Source organism: Pituophis catenifer, unplaced genomic scaffold, assembly GCF_029215685.1.
Source record: "Pituophis catenifer annectens isolate HBS135680 unplaced genomic scaffold, rPitCat1.0.hap2 SCAF_3, whole genome shotgun sequence".
Classification (NCBI taxonomy): Eukaryota; Metazoa; Chordata; class Lepidosauria; order Squamata; family Colubridae; genus Pituophis; species Pituophis catenifer.
Window position 1 is genome coordinate 142,423,956 of NW_027256883.1, and position 22,171 is coordinate 142,446,126.

A 22,171-nucleotide genomic window follows, 5' to 3' on the forward strand; every position below is an offset into this window, starting at 1 on the left:
TTCTGAATTTTAATGTCTTAATGTATTCACTGACATTTAGTAAAATGTTTTACTACTTTGGCCTTTGTTCCTCCCTTTTCCTACCCCCTTTTTATAATTTCAACCAACTGGTCATCTTTTCTGTTTCTCATAGGTCAACAATATTGCATATGAGGATACTGTCAAATTGTTTCCGGAACTGAAATTGCCTTTCCCAATTTTCTTACTGTTAACTTTTGAAATAAGACTTATGGACAATGTATTTTTTTTTTAAAAAAGCCTATATATGTGTGTGTGTGTGTATGTTTCATGAGTTAAATAGGGATGATTTGGAATGTAATATAGGGTGGGCTTTGAGATCCCTTACAAAATAAGAAGTCTTCTTTTTCAAGATCAAAAGAAACATTTAACCCAATAAGGGCATCTACATTACACAAATCTCTTTAAATAACTCTTAAAAGAAGTGCTCTCTCTTAGTTTGTTTTAACTCCTGTTATTCTAAACTATGTATGGCACAGTTAGTAACTTAAAAACTTAAACTGTCAAATTATAGTTATAATTATAACTATAGCTATAGTTATCAAAGAACATGACAATCACTTTTACTTGAATACCATGAGCTAATTATGTATTGTCTCTTGCCTTTTTAAAATCTATTTCCAACATTCTTTTTGATATTTAGTGTTAACATTAGTAGTTCAAATATGTCCTTGTGTTCTGCAAAGCTCCATGCGAGTCTTCCAGATCAGAAATTGCCTACATATATTACCACAAGGTAGGGAAAGGAACAGTCAATGCAATGGGGTAGGTATATCAGTTCTGCTTTCTTTGGCTTCCATGCCTAAGGTACTTGATTAACATAATGGTTTAGCATTAAACAAATTAATAAAGTAGCCATTAGTACATTAAGTAATTTAGATACTGGACCAGAACAATAATTTAGCAATCCTGGGCTGTGAAGCTTTAGGTACTGCAACACAATCCACCTTTTGCTGTTCCATTAAGAGTAACATGGCTGCTTTGTAGTAACAGGGAATGGGTATTTTTCTACATCACAAAATTAGTTCAAAACACTTCATTAGAGAAAACTATGATGAGTCATTTATGAAGCCACCCATCTCAATGGAAGTAGCTCTGGCCAGTGTACAACAATCAAGTAAGTACTAGTTTCAGATGAACTTTTATCCTTTTGAACATTACTGTAGATGATCAGAAAATGAACAGATAACCAAAGCCATCCCAATCTCATGCATTGCACAGGTGAAGAGGTCAAAGAATAAAATCATAGTGGTCCATTAAACTATCCTTGGCAAATTGCACACCTAGCAGCTGGAGAGAACATAATGACCCAAGGAAGGTACTCATTCTGAATATAACACTTACTAAGTATCCCCTCTTTTCTAGAAAATGCTTCTCTTCAGAACAGTCATTTAGTTTACACAAGGGACTTAAACTTTTGTTGCGGGTCTTTTGGAAGATAAGATACCTATAATCTTCTTCGGCAAAAATATAAAAAATAACTCTGAAATATCAGGCACTAGTGCAACAAATACTTTGGAATAATGACATTAAAACCAGAAAAATACAACTGCTTTCCTCAACTGTTCTACTAGCAATAGGATTTCTCCATGTCTGCTAATCATGAAAATCAAGGTTATCTCCAGAATCTTTGACAGTAATGTGGAATTATTCTCTCCTTGGTTTTTTTACAAGTGTCCTTCATGAAAGAGGTACATTACTATGCATTAAGATAGGATTTTCAATAAAGTTCAATAGTTTCAAATTGTATGGTACTGCTAATTGGAAATCTCTGTATGAGTTCATTGATCTTTATTGGAGACTTCCTGTCAATACTGCTCTTTCAGAAAGTTGTATCTTAAATATTACAATCCATCTATTACTAGCATGTAATTCCTAGAATCAATTCCTCTAACATTAAAAAAAAAATCTTAGCAAACATAAATACAATTTATATGACAACATTCACAGCACAGGCCATCTTTGATGTACAACCTGTTGTTTAATGATTGTTCAGAGTTATGACTGCCTCAGAAAGGGTGCTTTACAGTCCATAAAGCACTTCCAATCATTGCAGCACTGCCCTCCACGATCACATAACTACATTTTTGGGCATTTGGCAACCTATACACACTTAAAACCATTTGCCAAGCACCCTGCAGTCATGAGATTGCCATTTTCAATCTTCTCTGCTGGCCTCCCCTTAAAGCCAATGGGAAGGTTACAATTGACAACACCCGCTAAGACGATTCCCTGAAGATCTGAGGCCTGTACCTGTAGCCCAGCAGAGATGTCCTCTTCTGTGAACAGAGGGCAACTCAGCCTCTCTGCCAGGCTGCAGAAACAGGGCTTGCACCTTAAAGATCTAAACCTGATTTCAGCAGTTTGGCAGAGGCATTATCTTCTCCACACGGAGATTCCTAGCCTTCAGAATGATTATGTTCACTAGTTTTCTAGTCTTCTTAGACCCGGAAGGCTAGTGAATGCAATTATTCTGCTAGTTTGAAAGCCCTTTCTCCAAATTGTGCAATTTCCAATGATCACAACAATGGGCCTGCCTGCAGAAAAAGGTGAAAGAACCAGACATGATGGGAAGAGGGGCTGGGTCCCAATAGGTATGGTAGGACAGAGAGTGAGTCTATCCCTGGCACTCCATTTGACAATCCATGCAATATGCTTAATGACCGCAACCGGGAGAGCAGGGATTGCGGTCATTGGGCAAAGTGATCACGTAGCATCTGCTTCACTCAGTGATTGAGATTCTGGTCCCAATTGTAGTTTTAAGTCAAGCATTACGTGTACTTGTATTTTAATAGCTAGTTCAAGGATAGAATTGTCAAAATTTCACATGAAAACAGTTGGCCTAAACAATTAATTCATAGATCAAATTTATAGGGGCTACATAAGGGCTCCTGATCCACCTTCTTCTCAGCTAGGAGAAAATAACTAGATACGATAATTAATTTAAAATATACTTGTACATTTAAGGCAAGAATGTGAATGAGATAATAACCCAAAATTGTAATTTAAAGTTCAGTTGAAAATTAGTCATTATTTCAATGAAACATAGCTTCTCATGCAGCATTCAAATGTAATACTTTCCAACGAAATAACCTCTGGGAGTTGAACCTGGAAAATATTTCTATAAAAATTATATAATGTTCTCAGGAACAATTAAAAGATAACTATGATATCAAATTCTAATTTTCCATATGACAAAAATGGAGAAAAAAAAACCTTAAATGACTGAAGAATAGTACTGACAATATTTATCGTATTTTTCGGACTATAAGACGCACCAGTGTATAAAACGCACCAAGACTTTGAAGAGGTAAGCAAGAAAAAAAAAGTTTTTACCCTCCCCAGCCTACAGGAGCACTCTGCAGACTTCACAAAGCCTCTGTATGCCCCGTTTTTGCGAAAAATGGGCCTGTTTTTTGCAAAAACGGGACATGCAGGGCAGGGCTTCGGAAGACCAAAAATGGCTAAATTCGGTGTAGAAGACACACCAACATTTCCACCCTCTTTTAGGGGGCAAAAAAGTGCATCTTATACTCCGAAAAGTACGATAATTATGATAAAGGGTACATGATTTGGGGGTATGTGCCCTCCAGCATGAAGTTGCTCTAGGATCAGAAAGTTTAACAAATCTGTTGTGAGTAAACACAAAATCTTATAGCATTTGCACTGAATACCTAAATTTCCCAACTGTCACAAAAAATGTTTTGTATTTGAACCTAAGGTTAATGCTTCTTGGAAACCAAGTGGGAGAAAGCCTATTAAGTTAAATTTAAAACTATTGTAAAGTCTCCACTGCCTACAAGAAAGGGAGTAAATAAGCTCTTGTGGTTTTACACCATTAGTCTTGTGTACATGATTTACATCTATTGAAATAATTCAGCAATCACAGTTGAAAACATAAATGTCAGGGCAGGCATAATATATTTGCACCAATAAAGTAATCTGTTCTGCTTTTATACCAGCAAATGGAAAAGGAACTTGATTAGCCTTTCACAAGAAATAAATATAGACGCTCAGAAACTGAGATAATTAGATGCACATTGTGTCGCTTACTTACTTGAAAAAAAGATCAAAACTATGCAAAATACTTTAAAACAATGAGTTGAGGACTCCCCCCCCCTTCTTCTCACTAAAAACTATAGTACTTTTTAAAAATCCTTTACTGAATTGCAGTAATTGTGATACTGGAGCAGAATGTTACGAAGATGAATACTGCAATGCTTTATTTATTTGAAGAACGGTGGTATATTCACCACCTGAAAATAAAAAGGCAATAACTGCCCAACAAAAGAAATCTTGGCAAGAATATGTGTACAATGTGCCAAAAGGTAACTTTTCCACTGCTCATTTTTAATGTTTTATTTTGCAATCTGTATTTTCTTTCAGAGAGGTAACAGCTTAAGAAAGAAAGAAAAATAACATGTCGAGGCATCTAAACAAAATATTTTGCAAATACCTTCTCTGCTCCACTTACAGAGCATACCAACAGAACTTTAGCCTCTTTTTCCTCAAGCAAAGAAGTATTTCCAAATTCACACTAAATTTACCTACGCTAAATCAGCCAACACTAATAAAAATAGACTATACAAATGAAAACTTGCTTCATTTCTTTTTGCCATGAAATTAAAACATTTTTAAAAAATCCTTTTGTGATCTGCTCGCCATTTGAAATTACGGTGATGCTATCTGTTGTTGTTTATGTACGACAACTTCCTATCTAAACAACGCAATAAGGAATCTCATTCAAGGATGCTGGTCTTTACTTCTTTAAAAATGAAGTCCCTTGGTGATGGTCTATGATGGCAGAATAATGTTGAACTAGCTGGCTCTTATGCAGAAGAAACTAGTGACTTGCAATGGAAAAGTGAGAGAAAATTGCAAGTTACTAGGGAACTGACAGGACTTTGGTTTAGGGTTGGTTCTGCAGCCTGATTATCTCATTGCCAAAAAGAACCTGCATACAGGTAATCATCAACTCACAATCACAATTGAGCCCAAAATTTCCACTGCTAAGGGTGGAGCTCACTTGTTAAGTGAGCTTTGTCCCATTTTATGAACTTTCTTGCAGTGGTTGTTAAATTCCTGCAGCTGTTAAGTTAGTAACACAACTTGTTCTGACCTAGGCTTCCTGAGACAGTAAAAAGCACACAATTAATCCCCAAAACCCTCTTTTTATTTCAACAGCTGTGAATTTTGTTCATTCACAGCCTGTGATGATAGTTTGTAAAGAGTCCAACAGAAGTCTGCCACAATCCTTCGGGATAAGGCTGATGAGCACCCACCTTTATCTCTCTTGACACACTGCCAAAGACCTAATTGGCAATTAGTTTTGCAAGGCCACACAGAACACAGAGTCAAAATGGAGCTTCAGAATTTAAACCAACCAGCACGAACCAAGTTGCTTCCTGCAACGGCTCAGGTGCCTTTGCTCCTCCTTTATGTCTTATAGGAGGAGCCAATCATCTCCAAGCCTTACTCCCGAGTTGCTCCTTTTGTCTTAACTGTTCTTGCCTTCTGGCAGCTCTGCACATCTGCGCACTGGGAACATGCTCCCCCTGTTCCTCTGCCTCGCTGCCTTCAGACTCTAGAGCAGTGTTTCTCAACCTTGGTAGCTTGAAGGTGGGTGGACTTCAACACCCAGAATCCCTCAGCCAGCAGCGCTGGCTGGGGGATTCTGGGCATTGAAGTCCACCCATCTTCAAGCTTCCAAGGTTGAGAAACACTGCTCTAGAGGCTCCAGAATCAGCACATAACTCCCAGATGGCCCTGGCCCCATCTCTGCCTCCAACGCAGAGCCCTTGTCTGAGCCTTCCTCAGACTCTAGGACTGGTCCATGTTCCTCCCCAGCTTCCTCACTGTCCAACTCTGCTGCCAGCTCCGCAGGCTGCCGGTGACCACAACACAACTATGTTGTTGGTTTGAGCTACGAGCTTGGCGATTTGGTTGCAAAGGTTTCGTCCCCATTTGAGGAGACGCACTGAAGATGTTTCTTTGAATGGGGATGAAACCTTTGCAACCAATTGCCAAGCTCAGAGCTCAAACCAACAACATACATTATTTCTCCATCTATAAGATGCCCCTATGTATAGGATGCCCCCCCTTTTCTTAACCAAAATTCAGAAATCAATATTTTAAACATTAAATAGAAGACATTTATTTTGCAGACTGAGACATTTACTTACCGGTATCGGTATTTATTTTTTGTTTTCTGACATTTTTATGGGCTCAGAATGCTCCAATATTACTGTTCCCTGTCACATCTTGGCACTGGCTATACATTTTCCGCAGCATCATCTGACATCAGTTACATAAGGCTCACGATTGGAGGAAACCTGTTAGCTCATCTCTGCAATTGGAAGTTTTGCTTGTGAGGCTAGTTTGTAGAGATACGGTATTGGCAGTTTTGCGACGCGGTTCTCCTCTCGGGCCCCTGTGTATAAGACACCCCTCCATTTTTAGGTAAATATTTTAAAGAAAAAGTTTTGTCTTATATGCCGAAAAATACGGTAACTACCAACCCAAGCTACTAATACTCAAAGACATTTCAAGTAACACACCTGTTAAATGAATCTGGCTTCCCCATTGCCTTTCTTTGTCAGGTCACAGAAGGAGATCATATGACCCCATGACACTGCAACCGACATAAATACATGGTTGTTGCCAAGTATCTGATTTTTGATCATGTGACCACAGGAATGCTGCAGCATTTGTAAGAGTGAAAAATGGTCACAGGTCACTTTTTTCAGTGTCATAACTTCGAACAGCCACTAATTGAATGGCTGTAAGTTGAGGACTATCTACAGTCTTCTTCCTTTGTATCAGTGGTGGGTTCCTCCCAGTTCTGCCCAGTTCTGCTAAGCCGGTAGCGGTGACGATATGACATCACCGAACAGGTTCTGCCCCCCCGCCCCCCGCATTATTCTTACCTTTTATTTGGCCCCACCCCCAATCTATTGCTGCCTCCTGAGTCCCAGCTGATCAGCTAGAGGGAAAAAATCTGTTTAAACTCTTGCTGTGGGGCTTCAAAGGGCCGCCCTACAGCTGATCAGTGTTAAAAGAAAACAAATGAGTAGACTGGTGCCTGCGAAAATAAATGGGTAGATCAGTGCCTGCAAAAATAAATGAGCAGACCGGTGCCTGCAAAAATAAATGGGTAGACCAGTGCCTCCAAAAACAAATGAGTAGACCGGTGCTTGCAAAAATAAATGGGTAGACCGGTGCCTCCAAAAACAAATAAGTAGACCGGTGCCTCCAAAAACAAATGGGTAGACTAGTGCCTCCAAAAACAAATGAGTAGACCGGTACAGCTCTACAAGCAGTTAAAAGCCTGGTAGTACCTCTGCTAAATCCTAAAGAATTGTCACATGACCATCAAGCCATGCCCACAAAATAAGCCACGCCCACAGAACCGGTAGTAAAAATTTTTAGAACCCACCCCTACCTTGTATGTGATGTCATGTTCTGGTCTACCCTCCATCTATGGATTGTTGCTTTTGCAACCTGACTATCTTCTGCAACTTTATCCTATAATCCTGCCAACTGAAAAAAGGAACAAGAATTGAAAAATCCAATACTCTATTTGGAATCAGGCCAGCTGCAGTACAATGTTCTGAAGAAAACAAACAAAACTAAAATTAAGCCAGAGTTCCTACTTAAAGTGAAAAGTTCCATAAATGTATAAATACGTTTTTTAAAAAAGTTTCCAGTAACTTAATTTGCTTTTTATTCGAACTGTGGAAATCCTGGTCCTGGGTAAAAACAATTGGTGCAACAGTGTTATGAGATAACTCTTCTATTTACACTAAAATAATCTTTCTTTGGTTGAACTCAATCGGAGCATTATCACTGATTTTAACGGAGGCAGTTTAAAAAAATAGTTTCTTTTCTAGAATCCTATCAATCAATTTTGACAGGAAATGTTCATGAGTGTCTTCATCAAAGTTTGATTTATATGAAATGATTGATGTTTGGAGGAGCGGGAAAAAAACTGAGGGGGGGAGAGATTGGTGTTAATGACAATTCACAATGAATACAGTCTATTTTTAGTTTTTTTTAAACTTCGTGGGAAAAAAACTATACGTACTGTACTCAGGCTATTATTCACTCTTAAGAAGAAGGAGATGAAAAAGATTTTATTCTTGTTGACAGGGGTGGGTTCCTACCGGTTTAACAACCAATTCGTTGAGCGCGCACGTGCAGTTTGCAGAAAATTGAACTTCCGCATTGCTGAGAGCAAGGAAAACAGCTGAGGAGCTGCAATCTATTCTGCTGCCCCGATCAGCTGGACTTCAGAAGCAGAAATATAGGTGAGTATAATGGGGGGGGGCGCAGGCCCACTTCAAAGAAAGAGAGAACCAGTTCGCTCACGGCTGAAAGTTGGAGTTAACGGTTCGCCCAAACCGGTCCAAACTGGTAGAATCCCACCACTGCCTGTTGAGACATTTCTTTTCTAACTCATATTCTAATGGGAAGACGATGAAAAGGTTTTTTTCTGTTTAAAACTGTGCCATGCAGACCGCAGAAAAGGAATAATTACTTACAATGGAAGCTCATAGCCCTCCATGCGACATAATGGCACATGTACAAAGGAGTGGAATTTGTGAACGTTCCTTCACTCATTTGATGCTTCTCTGCTCTTCCTAGATTTTGCTTATAGGTAGGCCTTGCTTAAGAACCATTTATTTAGCAACCATTTGAAGTTATGACGGTGCTGAACAAATGGCGGTTATGAACAATCCTTGAGTTTTGGCCGTTGAAGTCTCATGATCAAATTGCCTATCTCCACCAATCTGTACCCATTTGGCTGCCCTGCACTCTGCCGCCTACCTCTACTGCCCACGGTCATCACTGTCCCCAGTTGACCTTTGCTGTCTTCTTCTCCTGTTGGTAGCCCAAGATGCATGTGCTGGGCAAGGGCAGAACCCGAGGCTATACGTAGCAAACACAGCAGTATGGCAGAGCACTGTTTGCTGAAAGTAGCTTGGTGAGCCTGGCCAGGGAAGAGCCAGCAGGACAGAGTTGGCGAAGGAGACAGGGCATCAGTGAGAGAAGGGGAGTCCTGACTTCTGCTGCTTATCTGAAATGCAATACCCCACAGACGGTGGAGAGTACAGTTTACTGGGTTGATGAGATGCACTTCATCGCTGGGCAAGAGAAAAAAGGCAGCAGTGGTGGCTCCTCAGGTGAAAACAGCAGGTGTGAGAGAAGTGCTGTTCAGGGTGGTGACAGGATTGGAGGGAGAGGGAAGGACAAGGTCTTCCCAGAGGCATAGCACACACATTGGAAGCTACTAGTTCTTTGCTAGGCCTTGCAGGAGGAAGGCTTGGCTGAGTGAGAGGAAGTGCTTTTCCCATTGGAATCACCTCCACACTCCTCTGCTCACTCAATCCAGCCTTCCTCCCTCAAGGCCAGCTGAAGCCCCCAGAAGTGTTTCCAGTTATACATTTATAACATTGAATGTATATATTCCCTTTAGTATTTTGGTGTTTCCGGAGGGATCTCTGAAATACTTCTTCCTGCATTTAGTTTCATCCCAATAAGTTAATTTTAATTCCATTCATTCTACAGGAGGTTCATTTAACCTCTTCACCCTACAAAATATTTTCTATCCATCAAAATCATTTTCATATTTTATAGTATTTCTTTCATCTTAATTGTTACTTGTTCTCTTTGATACGGTCTTTGCAGGTATCTTTTTCTCTACACATACATTATAGAATAACTCCTTCTCATCCTCATTTCTATCTGTAATCATTCCCTTATGTGCATTTTTTCTTGTAATATTTTTTCATTTCATTATTCCATCAAGCCTCCTTTATCATTCTTCTGTTATTGTAATTCTGAGACATTCTGCTACATAATTATTTTCATTGTATTCTGAACAACTTCTACATCCTCTTTCCATTCCTCATTCATTTTGTTGGAAGATTAATCTATTTTCTAATACTCTGTCATACAGGACTTGCAGTTCCTCTTGTTGCAGTCATTCCATTTTCACTACAATTTCTTTTATATCTTCCCTTTTCTTCCATGTTCGTTTTTCTCCCCAAACCTAGCAGAATAACTACACACACACACACACACACACACACACACACACACACACACAGAAGATAAAATTACATTTAGAAGTCTGAACATTCCCCCCCCCAAACTCCCATCTTCCATCAATGCCATCTATGGGAATGTAGTTTGAATCAATTATTAGTTTGTACAGTCATATTTTTATTTGGACCCATAATGAATGATGAATCTCAATTCATATTTTCTGACATAAATTTTAGTCCTTTCATTCATACGGAATCTTACACTCCCATCTCCTTGCATGTATTCATCTTCTCTTCTTTATTTTCTCTATTACTGCTATGGTGTTGAGGGAAGCATGTATTCATCAACTCCACAAAATTAGGCAATCTTCACTGAGACCTATCCTAGCCTTCCTTTTGTCTTCGTTTCACCAACATGTTTTTCTTCCATTAATATTATTTCTTCATTCACACTTATTACAATGTACTCCTCTTGCACTCTAAATTACAATCTTTCACATGCCATAGGTATTTAACTCTACCACCCATCGTGCCTTTGGTTAGTAATGCCTTTCATGTAATATGTTTTAAAACAGGGGATCCCAACCTCTGGTCCCTGCACCGGCACACAACATGCAGAAACAGGACCATGCAAACAAGTGAAGCCCCATCTGTGGGATACAGGCAGCATACGGAACCACTTCCCCTCTGATCTGCGCAAAAACTTCTTTCCACAGAACCGGTCCCTGATGCCCGAAAGGTAGGGGGCTTCTGTTTATAGATCCCGTCTTTATGCAGATTCGTCCTTGTCTCGAATGAGACCAATCACTGTTGTATCATCTGCAAACTTCAGTACTTTAACAGAGGGATCTTTTGAGACATAGTCATTGGTGTATAGAGAGAAGTGGAGAGAGCACACAGCCCTGGGGGGCTCCTGTGATAATTGTACAGGTATCTGATGTGATTTTGCCTAGCTTCACCTGTTACTTCCTGTCCGTTAGGACTAAGTTTATAGATATAGAGAAGATTAAGTTACCAACTCCAGCAATATGTATGCTAACATCCCTTGCTAATGTTAAGAAATTCAGGTAAGCTGGGCACATTTGACCAATTTGCCACAAAAACAATGAAATGCCAGAGATATCACTAGTATGCTTGGGCTATGCTAGGATCTCTAATTTTAGAATACTTCCCAAGCCAACATACTGCTGCCCACATCTTACCAAAACAGAAATGGTGTCCATAATCAGAATTATTATTGTTTTGTGTGGGTAATCTACAGTTAGATTTACAGTCTAAGACTGGCAGAAGTGATTTAAGTCCTAACCAAGGATCTAAGAACGATTAACATAGCCTCTAAGAATATCGGGAGTTCCAAGAAGGGTAGTTTGCAAAATTAGGGTGTTCAGGTCTGATGAATTCAGTATTTCCAGAAATCAAGGAAGTCCTTTAGGTATTGATCTAAGGGTTCCAATCACCATTGATATAATAACTTTTTTTTTCATAAATATTTAACTTCAATCTGCAAGTCCTGGTATTTCATAATTTTTTCCAATTGTTTTCACCTCAATCCTATCATCATCCAGAATACCAACATCATGGAACTGTTCTATCAGGCATGTTATAGACAATATGCCTGTCTATTTGGATCTTAAAGTCCCATAGGATCTTAGCCCACTCATTTTCCAAAACCTTCTCAACTTGATGGTCCCAGTACTTTTTATGACATTCAGTTTCAAACTTTGGGCAAAGTTTCCAAAGAATAATTCTGACAACTTGGGTCACATCCCTCCTTGTAATCATTTTTTTGCTGCAGTCATTGATTAAATGGTCAATTGTTTCGTTCTTTTTACTACAAGGGTTACATTTGCTGTTGCTTGTAACATACAGTATTTGTCTTCATGCAATTTGTTGGCAAAACTTGTTCTTGAGCCATTAAAATAAAGTCTTCGGTTTCTTTCTTTAATACTTCTGATCTTCCATGTGTTTTTGTCTTATGAGCTTTTCCTTCTATATCCTTCAGGTATTGACCATGTATTGGTTTGTTCTTCCAATTAACAAAATGGTTTTCAATTGTTTCTTTTCTATATTCAGCTTTCCTCTTTGTTGTTTCAAGAGCTTTTCTTGATTGACTTTCTTTAGCAAGGATTATTGGCTGTTCTTAATTCATTCAGGTCATGCTTTCTTTTCCTTCCAAAGTCTGTTTCACCTGCTGAAGTCGTCTGCTCCATTCCGCTCTTGGAAAACACAGCTGATCAGTATGATTATTTTGGGTGCAAAACATCCAAATTATCATTCCTGATGTATTTCAAATAACAGACAACCCAAGTATTAATTGCTTTAATGATGTTTCCACAAATTTGATTTTAAAATTTTCCAAACTCATTTGATATATTTTGTCAAGTATTTTCTTTGACTTCATTCTGTAATAAACTGGAAGCTTCCAGGTTCTCCTACTACTTTTATCATATCTTCATATTTAAGCTGTATTCTATTATCTTCAACAATTTTGCGTACCTCTATGGCTATGGTTGCCTACTTGTCAATGTCAAATCACATTCCTTTTTTTACTGAAGTTTTTTGTGCTTTTTAATAAGGAATCTAGTTCAGTCTTTTTTTCCCCCCAAATAATTTTAAATCATCCACATAGAGCAAATGAAAAACTTTTACTCCTTTTTTGGCCAATTCATATTTACAATTTGTCTTGATCAAAATTATTGACAGTGGGGCCATTGATAATATATAGTGTAAAGATGATAACGAGTCACTATGGAAAATTCCATGTTTGTATTTGACTTTTCCTAACTCTTTCCCATTAGTTATCATTTCTGCTAGCTAAAACTTCATTAAAATATTTATAAATTGCTAAATGTCTCTGCTGATTCCAAAAATGATGAGATATTTTTCAATCCAGTTGTGTGAAAGAGTATCAAATGCATTTGGTACTCTTTAAATTTGTCCTTTTTAAAATAAAAATAATAATTAATTAATTATTAAATTTCTATGCTCCCCATTTCACTGATAGTGACTCTAGTTCTCAACCTGTGGGCCACAGCCCACTACCAGGCTGTAGCCTCGTGGCCACTTGGCCATGTGAGTGGCTGGCCAGTGCACGCATGCACATCTTCCCACTCACACTAGTGTTGCCATGAGCATTGTGCTGGCGCTAGTGTCACTGTGAGTGTTGCACGCATGCTCACAGCCCCATTTGCATCACTCGCAACTCCATTTGTGCACACATATGCACACATACAGGTGCCTGCCCCTCTCCCCCCTTCGGGCCACCAACCCAGAAAGGTTGAGGAACTCTGCTCTAGGTGGTTTTTATTAATACTGCCTTTGAGTTAGCTTTAATTCTTTGTGATAACCTGTACTAGTACTTATGGGACTTTTGGGGGAAGATTTGGTTTGCCATTGTCTTCCTCCTACAGCTGAGAGAGCATGACTATCTCAAAGTCCACTAGCTAGCTTTGTGCCTATGGTGGGACTAGAATTCGTGATCTCCTCGTTTCTAGCTGGATGACTTAACCATTACACCATACTGGTACAATCAGAATACCTAAAAAATAATCAAAAGGAAACCATAATGGTGTTTACGTTGTTGTAATATAATTAATAAACGTGGAACAAAAATTCATCTTGGCATGTATCCTAAAATGTATTGGGGAATGAATAGGATATATTGGCCTTCCTATGTCATATTTCCCACTGAAATATGAAAACAACCCAGATTCACTGAATTCACAATTAAATGTAATCATTCTCCTACCATTTCATGTGATTGTTGGAAGAAAAACTCCTGGTTCGTTCCCAGGTAGGAAGCAGTCACCGATGCTCAGAAGAAATGACACAGAAGGGAGCTGCCAGAAAGCAGGATTCTTTAATTCAGGAAGGCAAGAAAAGTAGTGACACAGCTGGAGGGTTCCTGGCTTGCAAGCAAACTTCCAAGTTTGCCTTTTATGCTTAATTCCCCTTTGAAGCACCTGCAGTTTGATGGGTTTTGATGTGTTTCTGATAACCCTGGGTTTTGTTTTCCTGTTTTACTGGGTTAATCTTAGTCCCAGGTCTTTTGTTTTTCCTGTTTTAGGAGTTAAACCTGTCAGGGAGGCAGGAAAAATGGAGTTTCGGTTTATCTTGGAAAGTTTATTTTTAATGTGATTCCCCTTATCTTAATGGCTCTACTTAAGTGTTTCTTCTTGGTTTTCTTAAAAGGGGAAGGGCTAGCTTGAGTCTCTTGGCACTGTTTTCTGAGGTGTCTGGTGCTGGGAGGTGTCTGTCCTTTTGGGGTGACAGCTGGCACTGTCCTTTTGGGGTGTACTTCCCACATGACCTCGCTAATAAAATCATTTTATTTAGGAATTTCTTCTCTTGCCACCTCTTCCTATACTCTCAAAATTTAAAATATACACAAATTTTAGTAGGACTCGTGTGAGCCCCAGAAAACCCAGAACATATTAAAAGGAGAACTGTATGCATATAAAGAAAAAGAAAATGCTTGCCTGTCCCTCACTTAAATCCAACACCCCACATATACCAGCCCTGCTCTCACCACTTTGGATTTTTATGCTTTTAAAATGAGCATTGAAACATTTGAGGGGAACGAAGAAGTTCTGAATGACATCAAAACATGAGAATACTGAACTTCTAATCAAATCTCATAGAAGTCCCTAAAGATAAATTCTTGAAGCATCAACTTCCTAGGTAGAAAAATGTCCTTCAAGAGCTTCCAGTGTGTTCGGCATACACTGGGAATGAGACAACAATGACAAAGAGAGGGCTTTTAAGTCTGTAAACATTCTGACTATGGAATATTTTATCCCAGAAAGCTCATCTAGAAATAAATTCTATTTTATTTTCAATCCCCTACTGAATACATTATTTACCAAAAACCCTTTAGAATTTATTTTAATGTTGATTTAAAGCCTAGCAGTCCTTAGCTCTGCTTTTAACTGTTTTAATGCAAGCTGTTTTAGAGAAATTGTCTAGTGGAAAGCAGGATGTAAATATTTACATTTTAAAAAATCAATATAAATATTCTATAATCTTTTATCGGACCTAAAAAGATCCAATAAGCAGTTCCATATATAAGAGAATATTAAGTTTGTATTTCACAAATGGTTTGCAAAAAAGTATTTCCTTTGTTAAATGTATATTCTACCTTTCCTGAAGAAATTTAAGGTAGTAAATATTACATTTCCTCCAATTGCGGTTCCCTCTTCCTCATGAGGTAAAATAGGTTGTGACTGCCCACTGCATGCTTCAGCATGCATTCCTATTGATGGATTTAAATCTACCTCTCTCTACTCTTTGCCCTATATCTTAATCACTAACCAAATAATGGGAACAAAAAATGGGAACATATGACAAAAAGGTGGTTTGAAAAAACAAAATACTCTTGCACTGAACAAGGATAAAAAAAATGTTCTAACCCTAACTCATTTATATATGAGAAACAGACATACTCATGTCGTCGTCGCCATCATCATCCCTTGTTGAAGAACCATAAAAAATGAAAGAGTCTAGCAGCACCATTTAAAGCTAAAAGTTTTTATGATAAGCCCTTAGGCTTCATAAGCCTCCCCTCATTTCATCACATGTACGGTATGGCTTAAGCGATGTAGGACTCAAATACCCAGGGATGGGGAAAGAGAGCATTTATATGTGAGCCAGATTACAAGTACTTTACAATTGTAATAGGTTAAAAACTTCACTGTGTTTGTTCAAGCCTTCTGAGATTGCCTGAAAATTACTGATGTATGAGCTTACCTTCTCAAGCTCAATTGTGCTGACACGGAAATTTGTTGTTGTTGCTACTCTAAAACTGCTATTTTGACATTTGTAATGGAATGTCCAGGGAAGCTAAAATGTTCTGCATTTATCTCTTTTTGAGTTCTAGTGTCAAATTTGGCTCCATTAAAGCTTTTGGAAAAGTGTGGCCTATTTTATTCACTATAAAATCCAGAAGTACAGGCAAATATCCCATTAAAGTAAAACCATATAAAGACCTCTATAGATTTGGGTGTAAAGTTGATTTTGTTGGTGTAAATGAGAGATAAACCTGACATTTTAGTTCATTGGAGACTCTGATTCTCACTTCTTCTGGTTCTTGCTCCTCCCTGTTCCCTCCCACCCCTACAAAATATTGAGTAGCCCCCAATTGTCAGTTCTTTCCTAGCTGTAGTCCAGGGGTGTCAAAATCAAGGCCGGAGCCGGGCTGCAGGATGCTTAGATCTGGCCTGCAGGGCCGCTCTGGAAACAGCGAAGGACCGACCCGCAGTGCTTCTGCCAGCAAAAACAGAGCTTGTGAGGGCTGTGGGCGATCCTCCCAAGCTTTGTTTTCACTGGCAGAGGGTTGCAGGAGGCCATCACAGCTGAAAATGGAGCTTGGGAATCCATTTTTGCTGGCAGAGCGCTCAGGCCACCACAGGCGCCCCCAACACAAGTGACATTGAGCTGGCCATGCCCAGCCTGGCCATGCCCACCCCGGTCCTTTGAGATCAAACATAACCCTGATGCGGCCCTTAATGAAATTGAGTTTGATAACCCTGCTCTAGTCTAAGGTAGCTTTTTATATTCCTGGCCAGAATCTTCAGTATGTAACATTCCTATCTTACTAATAATGTACTATTATTGCTTTAAAGATGTTACTGAAGAATTTCTTGTATTACATAAATTAGCCTTTCTCATTCTAGGAACCCCTTCAGATGTTTGGACTCAACTTCAAGCATTTCAGGTGTATATTCTTGGGAATTGTTATAATTTATGTTCAGAAACTTGAAGATGTTCAGGTTAGGGCAACTAAATATATATGAAATAGAAAACCTACATTTTGATCACGATGCATTGTTTTATTTCTCTATTTTCTCAGTTAATGGGCCAGAATCAGAAATGACATCTTAAAAAACATGGATCACAATCAGGCATGGACTTATTTTAATCACTTCTTTTGAATAAAGCACAATGGCTTGATTCAATCTGAGCTACAGATCAAATTAATACTGACTGATGGCTGGGTTTACATATCATGCTAAGTGGCTTAACGAACCATTTTAGGATTGGTGCATTATGCAACACAATCGTGCAGTAGAGCAATCCAATAAATTAAATTTGCCTTCTGAATTCAAACAAACTTAGTGGCACATAGTTCTAACTGGGAATTAACAAGATAATTTAATAACTATTAAATTTTCAAATCTGTTATCACAAATAACTTAATCTGGGTTCTCTTCTTAAACCACCTAAAACTGTAAAGGGCTATCTAATGTAAAGGATGCCAAAGTAACACCTATCATCCAAATAGAAAGCTCTGAAAAGGTATCTGAAAACTGAGCTCTTATCTTATGCTTAGAATCTTAGTTTTCTAATTATTTGCCTAAAGCAACAAAACTTTAAACAAACATTAGTGTCCAACAGTAATGTTGCATTGTAGCCATCTCTGATCAGACTCTCCATGCAACCAATAATGAGTCTTCTGCTAGTAATTAGCTATGGTATTGTGGAACAACAAAATATTTGCATAGCCAATGTCATTATCATAGAAGCTAAACTCGCCAGAGGCAAGAGATAAGCTATTATAAAATCATAAACCTAAAGAAAAAGTCATTAAATTAGAGGGAAGAAATAAATAATTGGACATGAACTACCAAGAAAAGCAGTTGCTCAACATACAACAGCTTATTATAACACAGATTAGCTTTTAGAATAATAGTATAGTAGCAACATTTTAAAGGTCATCTCGTGCCAATAAATAGTTCCTTTCATGTATTTTTATTAGCATGGCTCACACCCACATTAGCTCGGGAAATTATTTCTAAATCAATGGATACTACGAACCAACTTTATTTTCACTCGAATGTGAATAAGAATTCTATCCCAACATCAGAATTAAACTACACTTTCCTTTTCCCACTTTAACTGAATGCTTTACTGAAAGAAATATTACAATATTGCTCCTCAATTGTCACAAATGAAATATTGATTATGACTCGTTCATCCAGCCTCAGAAAAGTAGGTTTTTAACTCAAAACCCTTCCCACACTGTTCTCACACCATCTAATTTTTCCAAAAGCACATTTTAGGCGACTGTAAATTGTATCTAAGATAAAGCAGACAATTACCTTCCCCGCCCCCCTGTTGATGGCTATCGGAGAAGTCACGGAATCTGTTTTACCTTTATTTTTTCTTGCTGTAATGTGGCTGCTAAGGTGAAAGGGTAGGATAATATGGACAGATAGCGGTAAATACAATAAGGAACTTTACTTCCAAGTTTTTTCAGTTTCCATTATGCGTTCAATCAAATTACTTTTCTTATTGATCTTTACATCAGCTAGGGAAAGCTATGCTTCAATCTATACATCAACCGTGGTGATTTCAAGCCTATATTTGCAATCTATTTTATTCTAAATCAAATGCAATGGGAAATTTTCAAAATGCTGAGCACTTCAAGTGATAAACTGCATTGGTGAAATCCAATCCTGAGAAAGGGAGAAGCTACTGACTTTATTTCTGGAATTGTCTGAAAATAACTTCTTTTAGCCAAAAAACTTTTTAAAATGAATTCTTCAGTGATTTACTGTTTTCACTCTGTTGCTGATGTCCTCCACGCTTGGTTTGTGCTCAGATTGAGTTATTGACTTTTCTTCATATTCTCACAATCTTTGAGATCCTTTGAAAAAATATTATTAAAAGGAATCACTCCTTCTAAAGTTAAGGTAAAGGTTCCCCTCACATATATGTGCTAGTCGTTCCTGACTCTAGGGGAAGGTGCTCATCTCCATTTCAAGCCGAAGAGTCAGCACTGTCCAAAGACATCTCTGTGGTCATGTGATCGGCATGACTAAATGCCAAAGGCGCAACGGAACGCTGTTACCTTCCCACCAAAGGTGGTCCTTATATTTCTACTTGCATTTTTTACATGCTTTTGAACTGCTAGGTTGGCAGAAGCTAGGACAAGTAATGGGAGCTCACCCCATTACGCGGCACTAGGGATTCGAACCACTGAACTGCAAACCTTTCGATCGACAAGCTCAGCATCTTAGCCACTGAGCTACCGCGTCCCCCTTCACTCCTTCTACTTATGCTAAAAAATTTCCATGGATGTTTTTTTTTTTAAATGTACAGGTGCCCCATGTGTTTTTGTTTTATTGTTATTGCCATGTGCTGCGACTGGACTTTGGTTGTAATAAAGATATCTGTCTTGTTTCAAAAACTTAAAAATGCAGAAAAGGTTATACATATCACATATTTTCTTGATTTACAGCTATTCAAGAATAGAAATCTTCCTATTTTGTTTGGCTCCTTGTTCCTTTCAGACTCCCAGAAAGGGGGGCGGGAATCTATTTCTCACTAAAGGTTGAAAGTTCCATTACAACAGCAACAAGGTTCCTTATCCCCAAAAAAGTTAATAAGGTCTTCACTCAGCTTCTTTGTACTTGCTTGGCAATGGGAAAAAAGAGCTTCTACAAACATTTTTCACCATGGTCATAAAAAGGCATTGACAGAGACAAGAACTCCAAGGAACCATGATTCATAAGACAGAGTCCCCATTGGTAATCAGGATCTCACACTGTTTAGCTCAAGGGCAGTAAATATTAGAGTAACAGCATGGGAACCAAGAGAAAAATGGAGATACACCTACCCAATTCTTTATAATGGGACACAATACATTTTCTGTGAGACTTTTCCCTTACTTCTTTCTTCCCTACAACTGGCTCGGCTTACCGCACAAAACCAGGCTCATTTTTGGTGCTCTTAAAATTAGCAGTACCGTGTTTCTCCAAAAAGACGCCCCACCTTGCAAAGAAGCCCTATCATATTTTTGAGCGCATGCAATCAAATTAAGCCACACCTATAAATTAACCCTAATTAAGACCCTGCACACCCCGGGGTACACGGGGTGGGACGAGGCGCACAGGTAAAAAATAAACTAGGGTGGGGATGGGGGGTTGAACTGCCCTATTTACTAGGCCTCGCACATCCCAACACCTGCCTCGCCTTCTTCTGTGGCCACTTGCCGCCACTCGCACGCATCGCCCTGGCCTCCATTTTGCCTTCAGATGCCTGACAGCATCTGTTATCTGCAGCCAATAACAGAGCTCTGGATCGATCCAGAGCTCTGTTATCGGCTGCAGATGCCTTCCGGCAGGCATCTAAAGGCAAAACAGAGGCCAGGGCGATGCATGTGAATGGCGTCAAGAGGCCGCAGAAGAAGTGGGCCAGCAGCAGGCTCCTCCTGGACTGGGCTGTCGATGGCACCACCGCGAGGTGAGTCAATAATTAGAACCTTCCAAAAAGAAGGCCTAGCCATTTTTTTTGGGGGGGGGTGTCAAAATAAAATAAGACCCGGCCTTCTTTTTGGAGAAACACGGTAGTTCAGAACTGCTTTAAAGGTCAGCAAAAGCAAAGCATTTATCTCAGAGGTCAGTTTTATGTATTGAAAAGGCACGGCTTTGTTTCTGGATCCTTCACAACTTCAAAACATTGTGACATATAAATCACGATCGAGTTTATCCTTGCATATCATCACGAGCCACATTAGGTTCTGCAAGCAGGCTGGCTCCAAGCCAGAGATTCTGAAGTGTAGTTACAAGCTGCAGGCATGCTGATAAGTGTAAGAAGGACCTTCCCTGCTAAACAAATCATGGAAACTGTCAGCTTTGACACTGTCGGTCCCTATTAGAAGGGAGGAAATGGTCTCATCTCTCCAAAAAGGCATCTTCCTGCATTATCAGAATTCAGCACATGGAAAATGGTCCTTTCTGTATGTGTGTATGTGCAAGTGTATAAAATATGTGTATTTATTCCTTGACAAAACACCCGGAGATTTATTTATTTATTTAGCAAATACACTATATATATATATAGCCACCCATCTCACAAAGAGTGACTCTGAATGACTTGCAAACATAGTAAGAATCAAAAATCCAACTATAAAACAGATCAGACATAAGTAACAGAAATAAAAAATTAAAAAAATATATAAAAGAACTTCAAGACAGCGAGGAGACAACCGTCATTTATCCTCATTCAGCCACTTTGCAAGCTTGCCATAGGATCCCCAGGGTTGATGGAAAAACCAAATTTTCAAGGCTTTCCTGAAGACTGGGTTTAGGGGAATGATGTTACACAGAGTACAACAGAAAAGCCATGTTTCCTGGGTTCTGGCAGATGGAGCTCCCTAGCAGAGTGATCCAGAGCATACCTCTTCTGCTAGACCTGATGGGATGGGTTCCTCAAATAATCTGATCCCATGTCATGGAGAGCTTTAGAGACCAAAACCAGCATCTGAATTGCACACAGAAGCAAACTAGCAGCCAATATAGCTCATGGAGCAGAGATGTACCATGTGCCATTCTATAGGTCAGGGGTGTCAAACTCAAGGCCCATGGGCCAGATCTGGCCTGCAGGGTGCTTAGATCTGGCCCATGGGGACACCCTGGAAACAGCAAAGGACCAGTGGTCCTCCAGAGCTCCGTTTGCACTGGAAGAGGGTTGCAAGAGGCCGTCACAGCCAAAAATGGAGCTCGCGAGGGCCACGGGCAGTCCTCCAGAGCAGGGGTCCCCAACCTTTCAGACCTCAGGGACCACTAAATTTATAATTTTAAATCCCATGGACCACTAATATGATCTGCCTAATGACCACCTGTGTGGGTGTGGCTAGGTGGGCATGTGACTGGGTGGGCATGGCCAACTCATGTTGAGGGTGCCTCAACAGCCTCTACTTGCCCCTCCCCTCCCCTCCCCTCCCAGCCACTCTTTGCCTGCCTGCCCGGGCTCCTTAGGGCCCCAACAGGAAGCAGTTGTTGGAGCTAAGCAGCCACCATGAGAAAGTTAGTAAAACAACTGGCTCAGTTCAAATTGGATCTGGCCGAGAAGGAGGCTCAGCAGAAGCACCTCACTCAGGACTACGAGTATAGGCTTTCCAAGCAGAGGAAAGACCTGCAGGAGTGCAAGACCAGGTACCAGGTACTGGAGGCTCAGCGGTCTGAGATGGTCAGCCAGTTCCAGGCCATGATGCAGTCCCACTGGAACAAGGCCCTCCGGCTCTTAGCCAGCAGCGGCGCTTCTCTCCAGCCTTCACCCAAAGCCCCACACCAGGAGGCCGAATCAGACCCCAAGTCAGAATTTCT